This window comes from Tenrec ecaudatus, chromosome 1 (assembly GCF_050624435.1).
Source record: "Tenrec ecaudatus isolate mTenEca1 chromosome 1, mTenEca1.hap1, whole genome shotgun sequence".
NCBI lineage: Eukaryota > Metazoa > Chordata > Mammalia > Afrosoricida > Tenrecidae > Tenrec > Tenrec ecaudatus.
Genome location: NC_134530.1, coordinates 199,600,495 through 199,619,661, shown reverse-complemented (window position 1 = coordinate 199,619,661; position 19,167 = coordinate 199,600,495). Strand labels below are relative to the sequence as shown.

The window sequence follows — 19,167 nt, the reverse complement described above, 5'->3', positions numbered from 1 at the left end:
AATGCTTTCATCAAACCTCAGCAATTTAGTGGGATTAATACTCAATTTATGTTCAAGTCAAATTGACATGTAGCCAGAGAGATGGGTACACCACACAGAATATTGAAACTGAAGACAGAAGAAAATGTATTTGGATATATATGTATCTTGTTAAATGGATAAAAGTACAAGTTGGAAGTAATTGTAAAGTTTCTATAATTCTCGTTGAAGAAATCAAAACACATTAAAATGATATGTCCTGTCAACCAAGTGTTAAAGAAATAGGCAACGTCCTGGAAAGACTCTTCTCATCCCATAGTACTCAGCCAATGAGGGGACCAGAGAGGGAACTTGCGAACTAGGGGATCTAATGCTTGCACAGGGGCTGTGAGGCACACCCCTCTGCCCAATTTGCCTGAGCTTCAGTGCCCAATTTTGCAAATTCGATCAAAAGAAGCCTTGCTCTCTTAAGTACAGATTCGGTGTCTTGAGCATTCCTCCATTTAAGTTCCCATTACAGCCCAATAGCACCCTCCTATGAGACAATGCAGTCTGCCCCAGTTTTTTCTCTAAAGACCCATCAGAGTATGGTTCTGAGTCAGGGGATTATACTGACCCTCCAGTTACCAAACTGAGCCATTATCTTCAGGACAGAGCGTTTCTCACATCTAGAAAGACTTGAGGAGGTAGGGAAGTTCTATGGAGAACTAATCAACATTAATTTGCATTACCACCAGTCGTTTTTGCTTCTAACCTTTTGTTCACCCATATTAGAAGTTAACAGACTCATGATTCCTAAGGTGATTTCAACAATTTAAGAAACTATTTACTGAGACTTGCTCTGTAATAGGAAACAAGACCCTCCCAGGGTTTACTGACTAGTGGAGCGAGCAGCTCCTAAAGTTATTTTCAAGGAAAAGTTGGTAACTGCCATCGAAACACAATGTGGTCAAATAGGGGGCACAGAAATCAGAAAAGGTTTTCAAGTGAAGAGACCCTTCCCTTGGGAAGAAAAATATAAGTGGAAGTTATCTATGTCGGGGGGAAAGGAAAGCAGTCTCCAAGGACCAAAACAACAAGCAGACACAACTCAGTATGGTATGTTTGGAGGAGGGTAAGTGGAGGTGCTAGGCGCAATACCAGATGAGGCTACAATATTAAACTGTGGGTGAGATTTACAAGGGCCTGAGCTGCCATGAAGAAAATAACAAAAAAGAGCCAAGTGGAAAAACAAGGTAAGATTCGCCTTTCAGATTAGCAGATCAACTATGGCAACAGTGTAGAGAATGAATGTAGGAGCTAAAAGGTTTGTGCAATCTAAACAAGAAATGAGGAAAGTAAACTGGGATTGCTAGTAATACAGGTATATTTGGAGGGGCAGATTTGAAAAACACACAGGATGTAGGAAATGAGAGGTGAAGAGTGAAAACAATCCCCACGTTTGTGGCTGTGGAGATTTTGATACTGAGAAGTGAGCTGGCACAACAGGCAGGTGGGAGAAGCTGTATTTTGGAGTTGCAGGGTATAAGTTATGTGTGGTCATCAAGAAAATTAAAAATATGTCTAAAGCATGAAAGTTTTGGGGGAGGCTTCCATTTATAGTAGACAAAACTCTAGCAACATGTAGTTTTATAAAAAGAACCAACAGGGATGTTTGAGGTTGGGGCCTTAACTGAACTCACCGGTGCAAGATGACTAGGATCCCACTAGTACCACCTGCTCAGTATTACTGATAAGTTATTTTTGAACCAGCTGCAAATAATCCATTATCAGTAATACCACTGGAAAAGAAGAAATTTACTAGGGAAAACCAACACCGTTATGTAAACTACTCGTCTCAGATACTCCAGAAGGCTCAATTGTGAAAGCCTACTGAGCTGAAATAAAGTACCTATTGCACAGGTTCTGTGAGGAAATTATAATGGGTATTGTTGCCATAATAAAAATATTTTTACCCTACCTATATACTTTACAAGGAGAAACTACAGATTGTTAACTCCTAACGAGTAATAAGTATTAACCCAAACTGTCTATTCAGATGTTTTACTTTGGGTTATGACATACCAACTCAAAACACCAATTCACTGCCACTGAGTCCATCCAACTTACAGCGACACAATTCTAAAAAAATTCCATTTGTAGTGTTTGTAATGCCCTTCTGAATTAAATCAAGTAGACAATGGGCCACCAAAGGTTATCGAAACTCAAATTCCTAGAACTTGTGAGCATGTCACTTTACATGGAAAACAAGGGCTCTGCTGATTATGGATTTCTGTGGGGGGGGGGTGCATATAATGAATTATACAGTTGGGTCCAGTGTAAACTCAAGGGTTCTTATCAGAGTCTGAGATGTGAAGAAGCAAGCAAGCAAGCAGGTACCATAGTCAAAAAGATATGAAGAAGCTACACTGCTGGTTTGGAACACATAAGGTTTTAGGACAAGCACAGGCTTGCTAACACTTTTAATCCTTTAAAACTCATTTCAGACCTCTGACATCCAGAACCGGGAGACAATTTCCTTACCCAAATGGAGTCTTTTTCCCTTCTGCCAAAAAAGGAAAATTAAACATAACACCAAAGGAGCTGTCTTCTCTAGAAGTCCCAAACCAAAACCCTCTGCTTCCGCTTTCCAGTTGATCCTAACGCATAGCTACCCTAAAGGACATCAGGTTTCTGAGGCTGTAAACCTGTACGGAAGCAGATTCTCTCCTTTCTCTCAGAGTATCTGTTGGGTTTGAACTACTGACTTTTCAGGTAGCCAACCACTGCACAGAGTTCTTAGAGTAGGCATGTATAGTACATATCCATTGCTAAGGGCATGAAACATGAGAGCAAACATAAGAAACACTGTTTCCACGTTGTCCTTCGTGAAAGCAACACAGCTATCGCCAGGCTGTGTCTTCCTCAAGAGAGCAGCGATTCTGTCTTGTTAAATGTTTGCTACCACTAGGTGGAGATATAACTGATGACTGAGCTACGAGTAGCCAGTTTTCTATGACCAAGGGAAAGCAGCTCTGCTCCAAAATACTTGGGTGAACATGGACATGTCACCCAGACTTCCTCATTTATAAATCAAGATTTTTGTATTAAGTAGCCAAAAGATCCCCCTTAGTTCTACTCTCTAATTCAAAGCTTGCTTGAAACCATGCCACAGCCAAGGTTTTCTGGGTTTTTTTGCTTCTCTTATTTTCTTTTTTAAACATTTTATTAGGGGCTCATACAACTCTTATCACAATCCATACATATACATACATCAATTGTATAAAGCACATCCGCACAGTCCCTGCCCCAATCATTCTCAAAGCATTTGCTCTCCACTTAAGCCCTTTGCATCAGGTCTTTTTTTTTCCCCTCCCTCCCCGCTCCCCGCTCCCTCATGTGCCCTTGGTAATTTATACATTGTTATTTTGTCATATCTTGCCCTATCCGGAGTCTCCCTTTCCCCCCCTTCTCTGCTGCCCATCTCCCAGGGAGGAGGTCACATGTGGATCCTTGTAATCAGTTCCCCCTTTCCAACATAAACATTTTAAGGCAGTATTTCCCAAAGTGGGTGACACAGTCCCTTGAGGGGTGGTGGGGAGAGCCACTGGAACAACCCAAGGGGGCTGGAAAGGCCAAAACCCAAAATGTATCCTGGATTATGGGCTAGATTACGAAATTTTTTAATTGTGGGGACAGAAGGGGAGAAAAGAAGGGTGCTGAGTAATACTCCCTCCCCCAAAAAAGCAGTAGGCCAATTAATTTTGGGAACCTATGCTTTAGACCAGGGATGAGGCACATAGAAATCATCAAAACAGCTAAGATCACAAGCCTCAAAGAGAAGCCATTCCAGTCATCACATTAAAAGAAACTTTTTTTAAACCAACCACCTCCCAGCCTTCAAGTCAATGAGAACTCATAGCGACACCCTGTGGGTTTCTCAGGCTGTAACTGTTTATGGGTAGCTTTTTTAACTGCTGACCATGGCAATCACAGCCCAACGTCTAACCATTACACCACCAGGGCTCCTTAGCCATCACATTAAGGCTGAGTTAATTAAATGTCTGACCAGGATGGCTTGAGAATGCTAGAAACATCCAAATGGCCCTTTGCAGAACAAGGGTTCCTCACACCTTCTTAAATGTTCCTTGGTGCCAGGGGCTGTACATTTGCTTTTAGATTCCTTTGCTCAAATCTTTAATTTCTAAAATTCTTAATTGTCTGTCCCTCTATTCCTTTAGTGGTACCTTTACTTCCTGGTTCTCATCTCCCATCCTCGATCTCTGACCCCCTTCCCCTAAAAAGGTCTCAGCCTCTACTTGCCTAAGGGGTTTCCAGTTCTAGTACTTAATCAAATTATTTGAATCACATACTACCAAATTAACAAGTCACCAGCTTGTCCAATCTAAGACTTCGACATAATTCTGAATCTTGGCCTTGGTCATTCAATAATTCCCCACTCCTACACAGAGAGTACTTTCAATTCTTCCAGGATCCTAGACCAGGAAGCACATATGACATGTCACAATATCCTGGGCAGAGCCAAAAAATTCTGAGTCCCTAAGTAGAGGTAAGGAGTCCTGCTGCCAAAGTGGTTATTCATTGGCTGCTAACTGCAAAGTCAGCAGTTCAAAACCACCAGCCATTCTGCAGGTGGAAGATGAGGCTTTCTAATTCCCTCAAGAGTTATAGTCTTGGGAACTCAAAAGGGCATTTCTGTCCTATAGATTCACTGAGTAAGAACTGATTTGATGGCAGTGAGTTTGTGTTTAAGTATGGGCAACGAGCCCTGGTGGTGTATGGGTTATGACTTGCCCTGTTAATTACAAAGTCAGCAGTTTGAACCCACCAGCCACTCTGCCAAAGAAAGACGAGACTTGCTACTTTCCACTTCCATAAAGAGTAGAGGGCAGTGAGTTTGACTTTAAGTAGAAGCAAGGGAGGTTACCAACTTCATATCCCCAAGATCACACTCAAACTCACAGCCAGGAAGTCAATACTGGCTCATAGCGACCCACTGTGGGTTTTTGAGACTGTAATTGCTTACAGGAGTAGAAGGCCCAGTCTTTCTCTTGCTGGCTTCTAATAATTATGTGCAGAAGACACAAATCAGCATCCCAATTTCAAACAGAGGGAGTGTGAAACACAACTAAAGCAAAAAGCAAAGTTTAAGATTTACATAAACTTAAAATTAATCAAAAAGCTCAAAAGACAAGTCTCACTTTTGTCTTTTAAATTAAATACAGTGTGTGTATATACACACACATGTAAGAGCCATATATATATATACACATATATATGAATTGGGCAGGGAGATATAGATATATATCCAATTCAATGCAAGTCCATAAGTCTGAAACTAGTCCATCAGTCCCTCTTCAGACTCATACAACCACATGTACCACATGCAATGATACAGAATGCAGGAAGATCATGGCTGGTGGGTGCAGAATCCTGTGGATTCCTGGATCGGTGGAGACATGGCAGAGCTCCAGCTACTCTCGCAAGGTGGTGAGCAAGCAGGAAAGGAAAAGAGGGATGGGGAGGGTCCTAGGGCCCTCCTTATAAGAAGGCCACACCCCCAAGAAGACAGCATCAGGCTTTCACCTGATCGAGAGAGTGGACTCCACCCTTACACTTTTAAACATCTTCAAGTTGACATGAAATTATGTAACTACCAGTGTCCTCATTTAATAAATAAGGAAGCTGTGCCCAAATACAAATTCATATATAAATAAGCAAGCAACTTACTTAATGGTATCAAGTTTCCTCACTTATAAATTTAGACTTTCTATTAGTAGCCTCAAGATCCCTCTTTGAACACTAATAGTCTGTGGATCAACGTTTGCCTATAAATCCTTGACAGTCCAGTTCTCTTCAGTGAAGAGAAAGTGCTCAGGTGCCAGAATAAAGGCTCAAATCCAGGTCTGATTATAAAGGCCATGTCCTTCAACTATCTACTAATCAGCTAATAATATATTAAACAATGATGAGGCCATCAACATGGAATGTTTGCTACAATGTCAACATAAGAAAGCATTTGCAGTCATTAGAATAGCAAATATTAATCCCTCGTGCAATAACTAGGAATATTTTCAAAGTGATGAGGAAAAAACTAAAATTCACCAGTGCTACAATTACAGCCATATAAAAAACCTTAGTTTTAGAAGGAAGCATGGAATTGGCAGCAGGTGACAATCCTCCCTCCCCATATTTTTCAACTTCCATAACTACTGTCATACTATTAAGTACAAATTTTAACAAGCAATCATTTAAGACAATAGACAAGAATAGAATGATAAGAAAGTGTTTTCCTGGTGTTCCTTTGCCACAAAGATCTTCTTAGCAGAAAATCAGCTGTTATGGCAAATACATACAACCACAAATTGGGAGTCAGGAGACTCCATTCCTCATTCTGGGTTCTCAAAATGACATCAAAAGGTGAAAACAATTTAATAATGTCTTCTTTTTTGTCCTCGTAGTTCCTGATTTCTGCAACTTGTATACAAAGAATTTAATATAGGCAAGAAGTTGCCCTAGAGAAGTATACTTCAAAGTCTAGAAGAAACCCTGAAATTTAGAAAAGTAAGCATGTAAAATAATCAGAAAATTAGGGATAAAAAGTATTATCACTGAGAAATCTAAATAACATCACAATCTTTAGGTTCACACATGCAGAAAAATTTGCACAACACATATAATGGAAATCAATATAGAACTTCTACATTCAGTTATATGAGGGAGCCTCAAAATGCTATGAAAAAATTACATTATCCAGAAATGTAGTATTAGTAATGCTATGGATGGCAGTGAAGACTGTGCTTTGTATGAAAATGACAGCAGTGATGGTGATCACGGCGATCTCAGTGAGGACAGCATCTATGATGACCTCACACCAGCTGAAGCTCTGCATTGGGATACGGATGATGATGATGAATCCAGTTTTGAAGGATTTTAACTCTTTACATTTTAGCTTGGCTGCTGATTGAGCTCACAGTACTCTTAAGGTATCATTGTTGATACCTTATTGTTTTTGTTGAACCTATTTTCCACTTATTGTGCTGGTTTACTAATGTTAAATGATTTGTGCTTTTATTTATGTTTTTTATTTAAAATAAATATTGAAATACATTAAAAAAAGAAAAAATTACATTATCGTTTCATTCCATTGTTGCAAAAACACCCAAAGCTGCCCCTTGAATGTGTATATGAATGTATATATGCTTGCAAAAGAAAAAGTTTTTTCTCTACCTTCACTTTTTAACAAAATCCTTAAGTCTAGGGTGCCTAACTTTTCTGGGACTGAATCTTCTATGAGAATCTAATGAAGTGGAAGAACTCTCCACTCAGGAAGGTAAACCCATACTAAAAGCATATGCAAACAAAACTTAAGAATATGTATTTATGGACCCGCAACTGAAAGCCAAAAACACTTCTCTCTCTAAAACAGGACTCCTAACTTGAACAGAGAAACAAGGGTTATCTTCTCAAAGCTCCCTCCTTCAATTTTACAGCATCAGATGGAAACTACCATCAAAGGCAGTTTCCAGATTCATTCTTGGAATACACACCCAAGCAACAGGCACTGGTTACTTACCCCATTGCTATGGGGAATGCTGATGCTCCGCCAAGAACATTGCCTTAAAACTACAGAGGAGACTTAGAATTCAACCACAAGAATGGTAGAGTCACTGAAATATATACAATTATTTAAAATGTTATCACATTGGCTACGAGAAAAATGCTTATACCAAAAAAATTTAAAAAGACATTAATCTACATGATGTATAAAAGATTCAGCTAAAACTAGATTATATGTAAAACAAGCCTGAAGAAATGCATCAAAATTTAAGAGAAATTAAAATGGAGTATTAAAAGAATGGACAATTTTTTCCTATTTCTTTAATTTTGAAAAAAATCTTTTTTAAAAATAATATTTTAAAGAAAATTAATATGGTATTGCTTCAAGATGGTTTTAAATAATTTAGTATTTGTTGTTAGATATCCTCAAGTCAATTTTCTACTCATAGGGCCCACATGCGTCTGCCCAAGAAGCTTTTCTAGGCTATCATCTTCATAGAAAGCGCCCTGGTGATACAGCAGGTTAAGCACTGGGCTGCTAAATGGAAGCTGTTTGGCAGTTCGAACCCACCAGCTATTCCAGAGGGAAAGACACAGTAGTCTGTTTCCATAGATTTACAGTCTCAACAACCTCAGGGAGCCTTTTTATTCTGTCCAACAAGCCCTCTCAGAATTGGACTTGAAGCCCCAAGCAGTGGGTCTCTTTGGTTTGAAATGTTTACAGATCTCCAAGTCTTTCACCCTGGGAAGCCAATAGGTGCCTTCCAAATAACAACCTCTGGAGTAGCCAGCCAAGTGTTTAACTGGTGCACCATCAGAACTTCTTCATACTCAGTTATGACTACTACTTCAAGTTGATTCCAAGGCATAGTAGGTTACACACACTGGGCTGCTGTCAGATCAGTGGTTGGAACTCACCAGCCAATTAGCAAGAAGATAGGTCATCTGCTCCCATAAAGATTTCCTGCCTCAGAAATGCTAAGGAGCAGTTCTACTCTGCCCTGTGGAATTGCTATGCGTCAGAATCAACTCATTGGCAGTGAGTTTATAATCAGTTTACTCTGAATAATATTCAATTTCTGAAACATGAGCATCTTTATTTACATATATTTCTGTTACTTTACAGTCACACGAGGAGATGCTCCTTGAGATCTTGTACATACATAAAGTATCTCTTTCCACTACTTCAGTGAGGCCAGTTTCATTCAAAAAGATTCTTATTAAAAGTTTTACATTCCCCCTAAATTCAATAAACCTAAACAACAGATATAATTTCCTAATCTTAAGTGATTTTACTAACAGATTTTCTAAAGTTGATATGACAAAACTCTGACACATATCAAACCAAACTGAACCACAAATATCATTTTCAGCCTGGTGGCAATAATGGGCAGCTAACCCACTAGGCTTTCTGCTCCTGTAAAAGATGTATAGTCTCTGAGGAGCTGATACCAAGGGCTCAAGTAGAAAAGTTTTGAAAAGGATGACGGCAACATATGTACAGATGTGCTTGACACAATGTATGTATGCATGGATTGCAAAAAGAACTGTAAGAGTCTCCAATAAAATAGAATTGTTTTTTAAAAAAGCAAAACGCATGGATTGTAATCAATGTTACACAAAATATATATGAATTGTTGATGGAAAATAATTTTCTCTATAAACCATAATAAAAAGTTGTTTTAAAAAAAAAGATTTCTAGCCTCAGACCCTCATAGGGGTAGTTCAACTCGGGCTGTGAGTTGGGACTGCCTCAATGTCAGAGTTTTGTGTTTTGATCAACTTTAAAAGGCAATATCGGCGGGGAGGCGCGGGGGGAACAGACACTCACATACATTTGTCAACCAGACTTGAGAAACTAGGGCTTAAAAAGACTTACACAATTCCTCGCAAGCACTCCCTCCATTTCCACCCCCAAGTACTCCGCATGGGAAGTCAAAATTTTGAAAGATACAAAACTACCCCCAAGATGCATGCCATGGATCAAACCATCTTTTTTAAGTACTCCACAAACCCAGGACAGAGTAGAACTGCCCCATAGGGTTTCCATCACTGCAAATCTGTAGTGAAATAGAAGGTCACCTCTTTCTCAAGGAGAGTGTCTTGTTGGGTTTAAATCTCTGAACCTTCAGTTAGCAACCAAGCATTTTACCCGCATACCACAGAGACCTTTTTTAAAAAATCATTTTATTTGGGGGCTCGTACAATTCTTATCACAATCCATACATACATACATCGTGTCAAGAACATATGTACATTTGTTGCCATCATCATTCTCAAAACATTTGCCTTCTACTTGAGCCCTTAATATCTGCTGCTCATTGTTCCCCTCCCTCCTGACTCCCCTTCTACCTCATGAACCCTTCATCATTCATAAATTATTATTATTTTGTCATATATTACTCTGTCCGACATCTCCCCCTACCTTCTTTTCTGCTGTCCATCCCCCAGGGAGGAGGCTATATGCAGATTCTTGTCATCAGTTCCCCCTTTCTACCCCACATTCTCTCTACCCTCAAGGCATCGCCACTCTCACCACTGGTCCTAAAGGAGTCATCTGTCCTGGATTCCCTGTGTTTCCAGTTGCCATCTGTACCTACCAGTTGCCATCTGTACCTATGTACTTCCTCTGGTCTAGCCAGATTTGTAAGGTAGAATTGGGATCATGATAGTGGGGGTGGGTGGGGGGTGGAAACATTTAAGAACTAGAGGAAAGTTATATGTTTCATCATTGTTACCCTACACTCTGACTGGCTCATCTCCTCCCCACAACCCTTCAGTAAGGGGTGTCCCGTTGGCTACCAATAGGCTTTGAGTCTCTACTCTGCACTCACCCACATTTTCAATGATATGTTTTTTTTGTTCCTTGATGCTTGATACCTACCTGATCCCTTCGACAGCTCGTGGTCACAGAGATCTTTGATCTACACACACACCCTTGTATTTACTGTAGACCTTGCTGTTTATAAAAAACTTTCATGAAATTCACTTTTGTGTCTTTATGAACAGCCTGTGAGGTCAGCTAGAGAAATATTATTTGTACTTTATAGAAAACCATCTTAGAACAGACACGAATCTACTAACAGTGGACCCAGACCTAGAAACAAAGTCTCCTGAAAGTCTCCAGCCTTCAGTTCTGAAGCTCCTTCCACTAGTCAACACTACTCCTTCTGTACTACAGTGAAGCTCTCTATAAAACCTTTGGCTGGCTTCCAAGGCAGCCGTCCCAGACTGAATTAGACGCTCTGTAGCAAGTAGTGTAAATAGTGAGCATTTAATGCAATTACTGGCATGGGGCATATATCTTTTAAAAATGAAGAACCAGTTGGTTTTAAATTAAATCAACATGCTGTGTATATGGTGTGTGTGTGTGGGATGGGGAGGGTGGAGACAAGCAGAATATTCTTCTAAAAAGAAGTCAATAAAATACTACAGATATGCACATTTCACAAAAGCTAAGAGAAGTAATGGTTAATAAGAAGGGGAAAAGTGGACAAATGGAAATCATGTTTTTCTGTTTTGAGTTTTTGTTTATTTTGCCTTTTAGGAAATAACTTCTGTATTTTCTTTCTCCCAACAAATAGTAGCAAGATTTTGACCATAGATTATAAAATAACAGAGTGTTAGAACTGCTGGCTCTGCGATACCAAGTTCAGAAATCCAAAGGCCCATTTCTAGACTACCTATTGATAGTACACAGCTTAAGTTAACCTATTATTTCATCATTTTACTTCTCAAATCTATAAGGTCAAATAACAGTTTACCAAAACTACTTTCTAATGAACTAAAAAGACGATCAATGTCCTATCCAATATCTTAATTCCTATTATTCACTTCAAAAAAACAAATATTTCTTAAGCATCTTTTCTGTGTTCTCCATGTTATTCACTGCCATCAAATCAATCTGGACTCACAGTGACCCTCAATGGTCTAGGTCGAATAACTTCTTAGGTTCCAGATACTATACATCTTTCCAGGCCTGGAAAGCCATTGCTCCCATAGTTCTCCTTATTGGGCTAAGATGGAAGATAAAATAGAAAGCAATGGACCTTACCAAATCTAGCTGAATAAAACGGAGACATGCAATACCTATGGTTACATAACAAAACTTGAGACACCTGCTGAACACATCCATCAAAGAGAATGAAGCTAGCTTTGATCTTGATAAAACATGAAAACACCAGTCATTAAGTTTCAGTAGTCAGAGAAGAGGTAAGCTGCTTGTTCTGGTCTTTGGTCACTCACCTGTTACTACATTTAGTATACTGAATGGTAGTGTACTTGTCATCCTCACTTAGACCGTAAATTGCTCAAGGACAAAGACCTGGTTCAGTTTACTTTCTATTCCCCAATGCCTAGCATTGGGTCAGGCACACACAGACAATATTCAATAAATGTCTTTTCAGCAGACAAGGTAAGCACAGGACTCCTTTTTTTTTTCTTCCTGTTTTAACCTATACTGTTTGTGCAGCTCATTTACTGACTGTCTCTCTCAATTCCAAAACTATCCTTGTAGATTCTGCTCGGTGATTGCTGGGGCTGAGACTGTGTAATTACATTTCACCAACTCCTCTGCCAGCCAGCTCCCAGTTAACTTTTGCCTATGGGGGTAGTAAATGGAGATTAGAAAGCAGGAAGGGGGAGTTAGGGGACTTTCATTTCCTGTCAGCGTCACCCCAGCAGCAGTCCTGCACCCTGGAAGCAGCAACTGGTTCCAGCCTGCTTCTTTTGGTGGTACTTCCAGAACCAGTCTATCATATGCTTTCAGATGAACTAGCAACAGCTGAACAACTCTGCCCACACAGGTTCAAAGTCCCCGTCCACGGAGCCTCTTTCTCAGAGCTCGTAAGTTCTTGTTACTGTAATGGTGTGTTTTTTTATGTTGAAACAGGTTTTATTTGGAATAAACCCATGAATGTATGAGCAGGATCCCTAGAAGCAATACTTTTGGACCCAGCCTTATATCTATTGGCATGATTATTATTCCTTTATTATTAGTTGCCAGTATTATTATTTGGGGTATATAAATAAGTGGGGGCAAAAACGCTAGATCATACAGTTATCCTGTGGAGCCCTAGTGACATAGGGGTTACCCTTTGGGCTGGGATCTGCAAGGTCGGCAGTTTGAAACCTTATGAGGTATTCTGCGAAAGAATGACTAAGATTTCTATTCCTGTAAACAGTCTTAGAAATTCACAGGAGCAGTTTTAATCTGCCCTATAGGGTCATTATGAATAACTTGGACTCAAACGGCCATTGGTTTGAGTTTACAGAGACATGGATGGAAGAGCCATTTACTGTGATGTTTTTTTGTTGCTTTTCCACCCCTAGCCCTTCCTAAAGGACTGTCAAGGTAGCCATCTCTCTGTATTAAATCCCCTTGGCTGAAATCCCTATTGACGTTTGTTTTCCTTACTGGATTCTCATATATTATTAAACACTGCTTTCCTTTGAGATACCATGGTGCTTCACTGAAGGGGAGATGCACAAAAAAAAAGAAATTGGAATTATTCTTACAGATAAAATCTGTTTGAAAGGACACCTTAAAACTTTAAATTTGCTTCTGAAAAGTTATGGCATAAAAGCATTTTGACTTTTGTGAGCTTGAGAAAAAAAAGAGGAACACATGGGAAATCATTTAAGTGATGCAGCTTATTCCAAGCACACATTACTTTTAAAAAAAATTATTAGGGGCTCATACAACTTATCACAATGCATGCACACATCAATTGTATAAAGCACATTTGTACATTCATTGCCCTCATCATTCTCAAAACATTTGCTCTCCACCCAAGCCCCTGGCATCAGCTCATTCTTCCCCTCCCTCCCCACTTCCCCTTCCCTCATGAACCCTTGATAATTTAGAAATTATTTGTCATATCTTGCAGTGTCCAATGTCTCCCTTCATCCATTTTTCTGTTGTTCGTCCCCCAGGGAGGAGGTTACATGTAGATCCTTATAATCGCTCCCCACTTTCCAACTTACCCTCTCTCACCCCTCCCAGTATTGCCACTCTCACCACTGGTCCTGAAGGGATCACCTGTCCTGGATTCCCTGTGTTTCCAGTTCTTATCTGTACCAGTGTACATTCTCTGGTGTAGCCAGATTTGTAAGGTAGAATTGAGTTCATGACAGTGGGTGGGGTGAGGGGAGGAAGCATTTAGGAACTAGAGGAAAGTTCTGTTTCATCATTGCTACCCTGCACCCTGACTGGCTCATCTCCCCCCACGACCCTTCCATAAAGGATGTCCAATTGCCTACAGATGGGCTGTGGGTCCCCACTGCGCACTCCCCCTCATTCACAATATGATATTTTTGGTTATTTGATGCCTGATACCTTATCCCTTCGACACCTCGTGATCGCACAGGCTGGTATGCTTCTTCCATGTGGGTTTTGTTGCTTCTGAGCTAGAAGCCAGCTTGTTTACCTTCAAGCCTTTAAGAACCCAACTCTTATCATTTTTGATAGCCAGGCACCATCGCTTCCTTCCCCACATCTGCTTATGCACCCATTTGTCTTCAGCAATCGTATCAGGGAGGTGAGCAAACAGTGATATGATTTTTGTTCTTAGATGCCTGATAACTGATCCCTTTAGCATCTCGTGATCACGCAAGCTGGTGGCACATACTACTCTTACAGGAACGCATATCCTAGAACAGATGTGGAAGGGTTGGGCTGCCTCAGTAGCCACAAGCCTCTCACAGTGACCATGAATGACACCTTGCTGAATATGAATTTCAATATTTAAGGAGGCTTGTGTGTTATTCAAACGTGGACCCTAAGTGTCAGTCAACGACTTCATCTGCACAACAAAAGAAACAGCACCTCTGTTCAACCCAGGAGAAAGCTGAACCTTGTTGACTATTCCTTCCTAAAAAGGCTGTCAGGCTTTTTCTTAAAACTCCATGTGATTTTCATTTTACACACTGGCTTTATAGCCTAAGACAGAACCTAAAGAAAACCCTCCCTGTAAGGGAGAGCCCATAAGTGGCAACACATCTGTGGAAAACACAACCAAAAGGTTGTATTTAGTAAGGTCTATTACTTCACTTAATGGACCTCACTGGGCAACTCTACCTGAGGTTAATTTCAAAACAGTGCTTTCATTATTGTACTTAATGTTAACTGTTTTATAAAATTGCGACTAAAACAGCAAATATGTAGAAGCTGCAAACATGCTCTTAATCCTGTCCCAGAATGAGATGAAAGAGAAAATAAATTCAAGTAACAGGAACTTTCTGAGAATCGCTAACGAAAAGGTCAGTGGTCAAAAGACACAGCTGCTCAGCTGGACAAAGCTGAGGACAGTCTGCTCACCATGGAACCCCCTTGGGGCAGCTCTAGTCATCCTCCAGAGCTGTTGTGCAATGGAGTCAAACTGATGGCAGTAGCGGGTGTGTAGGAGCATCCACGAGAGAGGCATTATTAGGCCCAACTACACTAGCCCACATCTGTTGTCTAACACCCTAAAGCAAGAGATTTTTAAACAATTATAATTATAAAAGTCCACAGTTAGCTATAGGCAGCGTAAAGTTGGAGATCAGGTCATCTACCCCTTTAGCACTTATAGAGGCAGAGAGGGACTTTAAAAAAAGCAAAAACTCACAGCCATGGAGTCCATTAGAACTCATAGCTACCTTACAGGGCAGGCTAGAACTGCCCCTCTACCCCTTGCAGAAAGTCAAGCCTCTCTCTCATTACCACAGTTAGCACATCCATGTGAAAGCAACCAATGTACCTCCACCTCCACAAGAGGCACCAGAAAGGGAGGGATGAAAGGAGAAGAATGGACAGAATAGCTGGACCTACTGGGTTGCACTATTGTACCTCAAACTATATGAGGAACCACCTAGGTAAATGAAAATAAATATTCAGTAAATTACTCTCACAGCTGAGATGTCAGCAAACAACCAAAAAATATTTTTTAATAATTAGTGTCTGAAGACAGTATCTGTCTCTCATAGCATACACAACAATCAACACTAATTATAAATCAATTGTCGATCTGTTAGTGTGCAAAGTGTATGCAGCCTGACCAGCACTTTTTTCCTTTTTAAAAAACTGCACATTGTGATGCATTCATTACTCCAGAACAGCAGTGGTCAACCAGTGGTTTGCGACCCACTGGGGGGTGGGGTCGAACAACCTTATCACAGGGGTTGCCCGATTCATAACAGTAGCAAAATTATAGTTATGAAGTAGCAATAAAAATAATTTTATGGTGGGGGGGTTATCACAACATAAGAAACTCTATTAAAGGGTTGTGGCATTAGGAAGGTTGAGAACAACGAAAATAATGTTACGGTTGGGGGTCACCACAACATGAGGAACTCTATTAAAGGGCTGCGGCATTAGGAAGGCTGAGAACCACTGCGTTAGAATAAGGAGTTATTGCAAAATGAGACTCTTTAATTCATACTAGAAACACTTGATTTTAATGAAGCACGTTTTAATATTAACTCACTGGTCCTACTAGCAGGAATTATGCTTTTTTGCTAATGTATAGAAATGAAACTGTCACTGAAACATCTGGCTATATATTATTCATTAGATATATATCACCGTTACTTCAAAGACTGCATAATATAAACTCAAATCACGAATAAATCAGATAAAAGACACAGACCTGACACCATACACTCAAGGTCACTAACACAAACGAAATTCCAAAGATGCTTTCTGAACCCTGGTAGATATTTTGTACAGACTCAACCCTGCAAACTCACTGTCTTCAGTGCTCTGAAGACAGGAAAAATTAAAAATTGCCAGGATTGTGAATGTCTGCATTGTCTACAATATGTTAAAAGTCATCTAATTTCAGCACACTCAAAAGAACCATCAGCATATTTTTTTCAAATAGTCAAGGCTGACTGACAAGCAGTTTTCTTCATCCATTTTACTATCACACCTACTATCATTAACCTCGGGTACAGTAGGGGAACAAATTAATTCACATCTTTAGAAGAAATGAGGGGTCATATATGCTGTACTAGCCCTGGAAAACAGCCTTATCTCACTATCCACTCATTACATTACTAAAAAGTACATTAAGTACCAAAGATGTTAATGGTTACCTGTTGATTGAGATCTACAGAAATTTCAAGAGGGCAAGGAAGAACTGCCCGAGTCATACTACTGCCAACTAAGGTCGATATATCAAAAGAACAAATATGTACTTTAAGATTCAGGACCTAACAGCTATCTGTTTGAACATTATTAAAACATTCAATAACTACACCTTAAAGCAAGTGGGAAAAGCAATTACACGAAGTATTCCAACGGATCACTTTTAAACTACCAAAAGTAAATTATGTAATGTACATGGCGCTTACATTATTAGTTTTAAACAAAATGCTCAGTTTATATTTGTCTACCTTAAATTTTTTATTAAAAATACATAACAGGGTATCACTACAGCGCCGAATGCAAATCTTTCCGCAGCAAATTTCTTTACCTATCGCAAAGAAACCTGACAATTTCTAACTATTTTACCAAGTGAAATAGCTAAAGCAGCTGACAGTCACACAATGACACGCAGAGGGGCTTCATAGGAGCCTCTAATTGATCTCATTGGGCAAATCGTCAGATTGATCTTCAAAGTTTGTAAGACCGATTTTTGCTCACAGCAAGCAGAAAGGCGACTTTTTGTGGGAAAGAATGATTCTGACAACCAAGGGGCAGGCTTCCCGGCGACACGCAGGGTACGAGACCCCTGGGCGGCCAGCAGGGTTCAAAACGCGGGGAGGGGGGCTGTCGGTCTGTAAGAAACCAGCCAAGACACCCCTTCCCCCCACGATTCGGCCGGCGGCGCACGCTCGCAGCTCCCGCGAGCACCGCCGACAGCAGAGCGGGCGTCGGCGCTCCAGGTACGCTTCGGCCAGGAGGCTCAGCCCGCAGCCTGCACCGAACCCCGCCGCCGCGCTCCAACTCCGCACGCCGCCCCGACCGCGGCTCCCGCGGGAGAAGGGCAGCCGACAGGCACAAAGCGCCCCTACCCCACCCTGACGGTGCCGACACACACCCCCGGTTGCGAAGGGGCAAGGCGGGGGCCGGGGGTCGGGGTGGGACCCCGAATCCCACCCCGTGCGCCTCCCAAGTGGGGACGCGGAGAGGCTGAGCCCACTGCAGCCCCAGCCTCCGCGACGAGGAGCTCGCGGCGAGGGAAGAGCTCTCAGGGCTTCGCCCACTAGATCCTCCCCAAACCGAGCTCACCACCACCCCGAGGACCCTGGAAGAAGGGAACAATGAGCGGCCGCCTCCCCCAACCGGGAGAGCGGCCGGGGGCAGCGGCGCCATCTCCACTCCCACCCCCGCGGACACACACACACACCCACACACACGCCCGTCCGGCCGCGGGGCCGCCGAACGGAGCCGCCCGAGCGGACGCGCGTCCCCGGCCTGCCGCTCCGGCGCCCTTCGCCTCCCGGCCGACTCCACTCACCGGCGCCTGCTCCCGTCCGGGGCTCCGCTGGCCGCGACCGGGGTAGGACTCCGGGACCAGCCTCCGCGGCCGCCGGCACCGCCGCACAATATGGCGAGCCTCGGCTTCCGCAATGGAGCTCGGGAAATACAACAGGGGCCGCTCAATATTCATGAGAGACTGAGGGGAAGCCGGCTCGGCCGGCGCTGCGGGGAGGGCGGGAAGGAGTAAGCGAGGGGGCGGGGGCGCGGGACGGGGACGTGCACGGCGCGGGAGGCCCGCGGCGCGAGGGAGGGGGCGGCGCCGCGTGCTGGCCGGGAGAGCCCGAGCGGCCGCCCCGCCCCCGGCCGGCTGGCCACGCCCCCTGGCTCCCACCTCGGGGCCGACGCAGCCCCCGGGCGACGCCCGCGTGACGCCGCCGCCGCCGCCGCCGCCGCCGCCTTCTCCCCGTTCTCGAGTCTCGATCGCTTTCTGCCCCGGGCATCAACCACTCCTGGTGCCGGCTGACCGCCTGCTGGGGTTTGGGCCGCAAACTTCTCCCGGGTGCTTTCCTTCTCTTACACCATCCCACCCCGAGAACTCCCCCTCGGGCTTTCGCGTCCACAACTTCCCCTGAACTTTGTCACATTGCCACCCCTCAGAGAAACAGATAAAAACCTCACAGCCAAGGAGCCGACGCCTCCTTGCAGCGACCCTGTAAGACCACCGAGTAGAACTCTCCCTGTGAGTTTCTGAGAGGCTGGTATAAAATCGCCCGCTGAGCGGTGCTGGTTTCGAACCGCTGACCCTGACCCTGTAAAGCCATCAGGGATCCACTGGCACCTCTACTCAACAGAGACGCACTTTCCATTCTCTCAGCGTGCACAGGCTGAGTAGGAATCAGTTTTGCTTTTGTGGAGAAAATGACCTTCAATCCTTGATTGTTAAAAGTCCATAAGCATTTTGATTGTTCCCAACCACTCTTATTTCCCTGGTGGGGTTAGTTTTACCTTTTAGTGACCCTCTAAGGTGGAGTATAACCACTCCATAGGATTGCCAAGGCAGGAAACTGAAACGGACTGCTACATCTTTTCACCGAGCGGCAGCTGGTGAGTTCAGAACACCCATCTTTTGGTTGCAGGCAAACATTTAATCACTGTCCACAAGGCTCCTTACCACTTTTTATTCTGGTTTTTTTTTTATCCGCTTATTTTATTCCTGTCTCTTT

General features: G+C 42.5%; 1 protein-coding gene across 1 annotated transcript in view; it reads right to left on the bottom strand.

Annotated features, from left to right (window-relative positions):
• Positions 1-18,184, bottom strand: part of RNF2 (ring finger protein 2) — a 42,029-nt gene extending 23,845 nt beyond the window's left edge. The window contains exon 1 of the mRNA XM_075528375.1: positions 17,982-18,184. The gene's annotated coding sequence lies outside the window, so the exon portion shown is untranslated. The remainder of the gene's footprint in view (positions 1-17,981) is intronic.
• Positions 18,185-19,167: the final 983 nt, after the last annotated feature.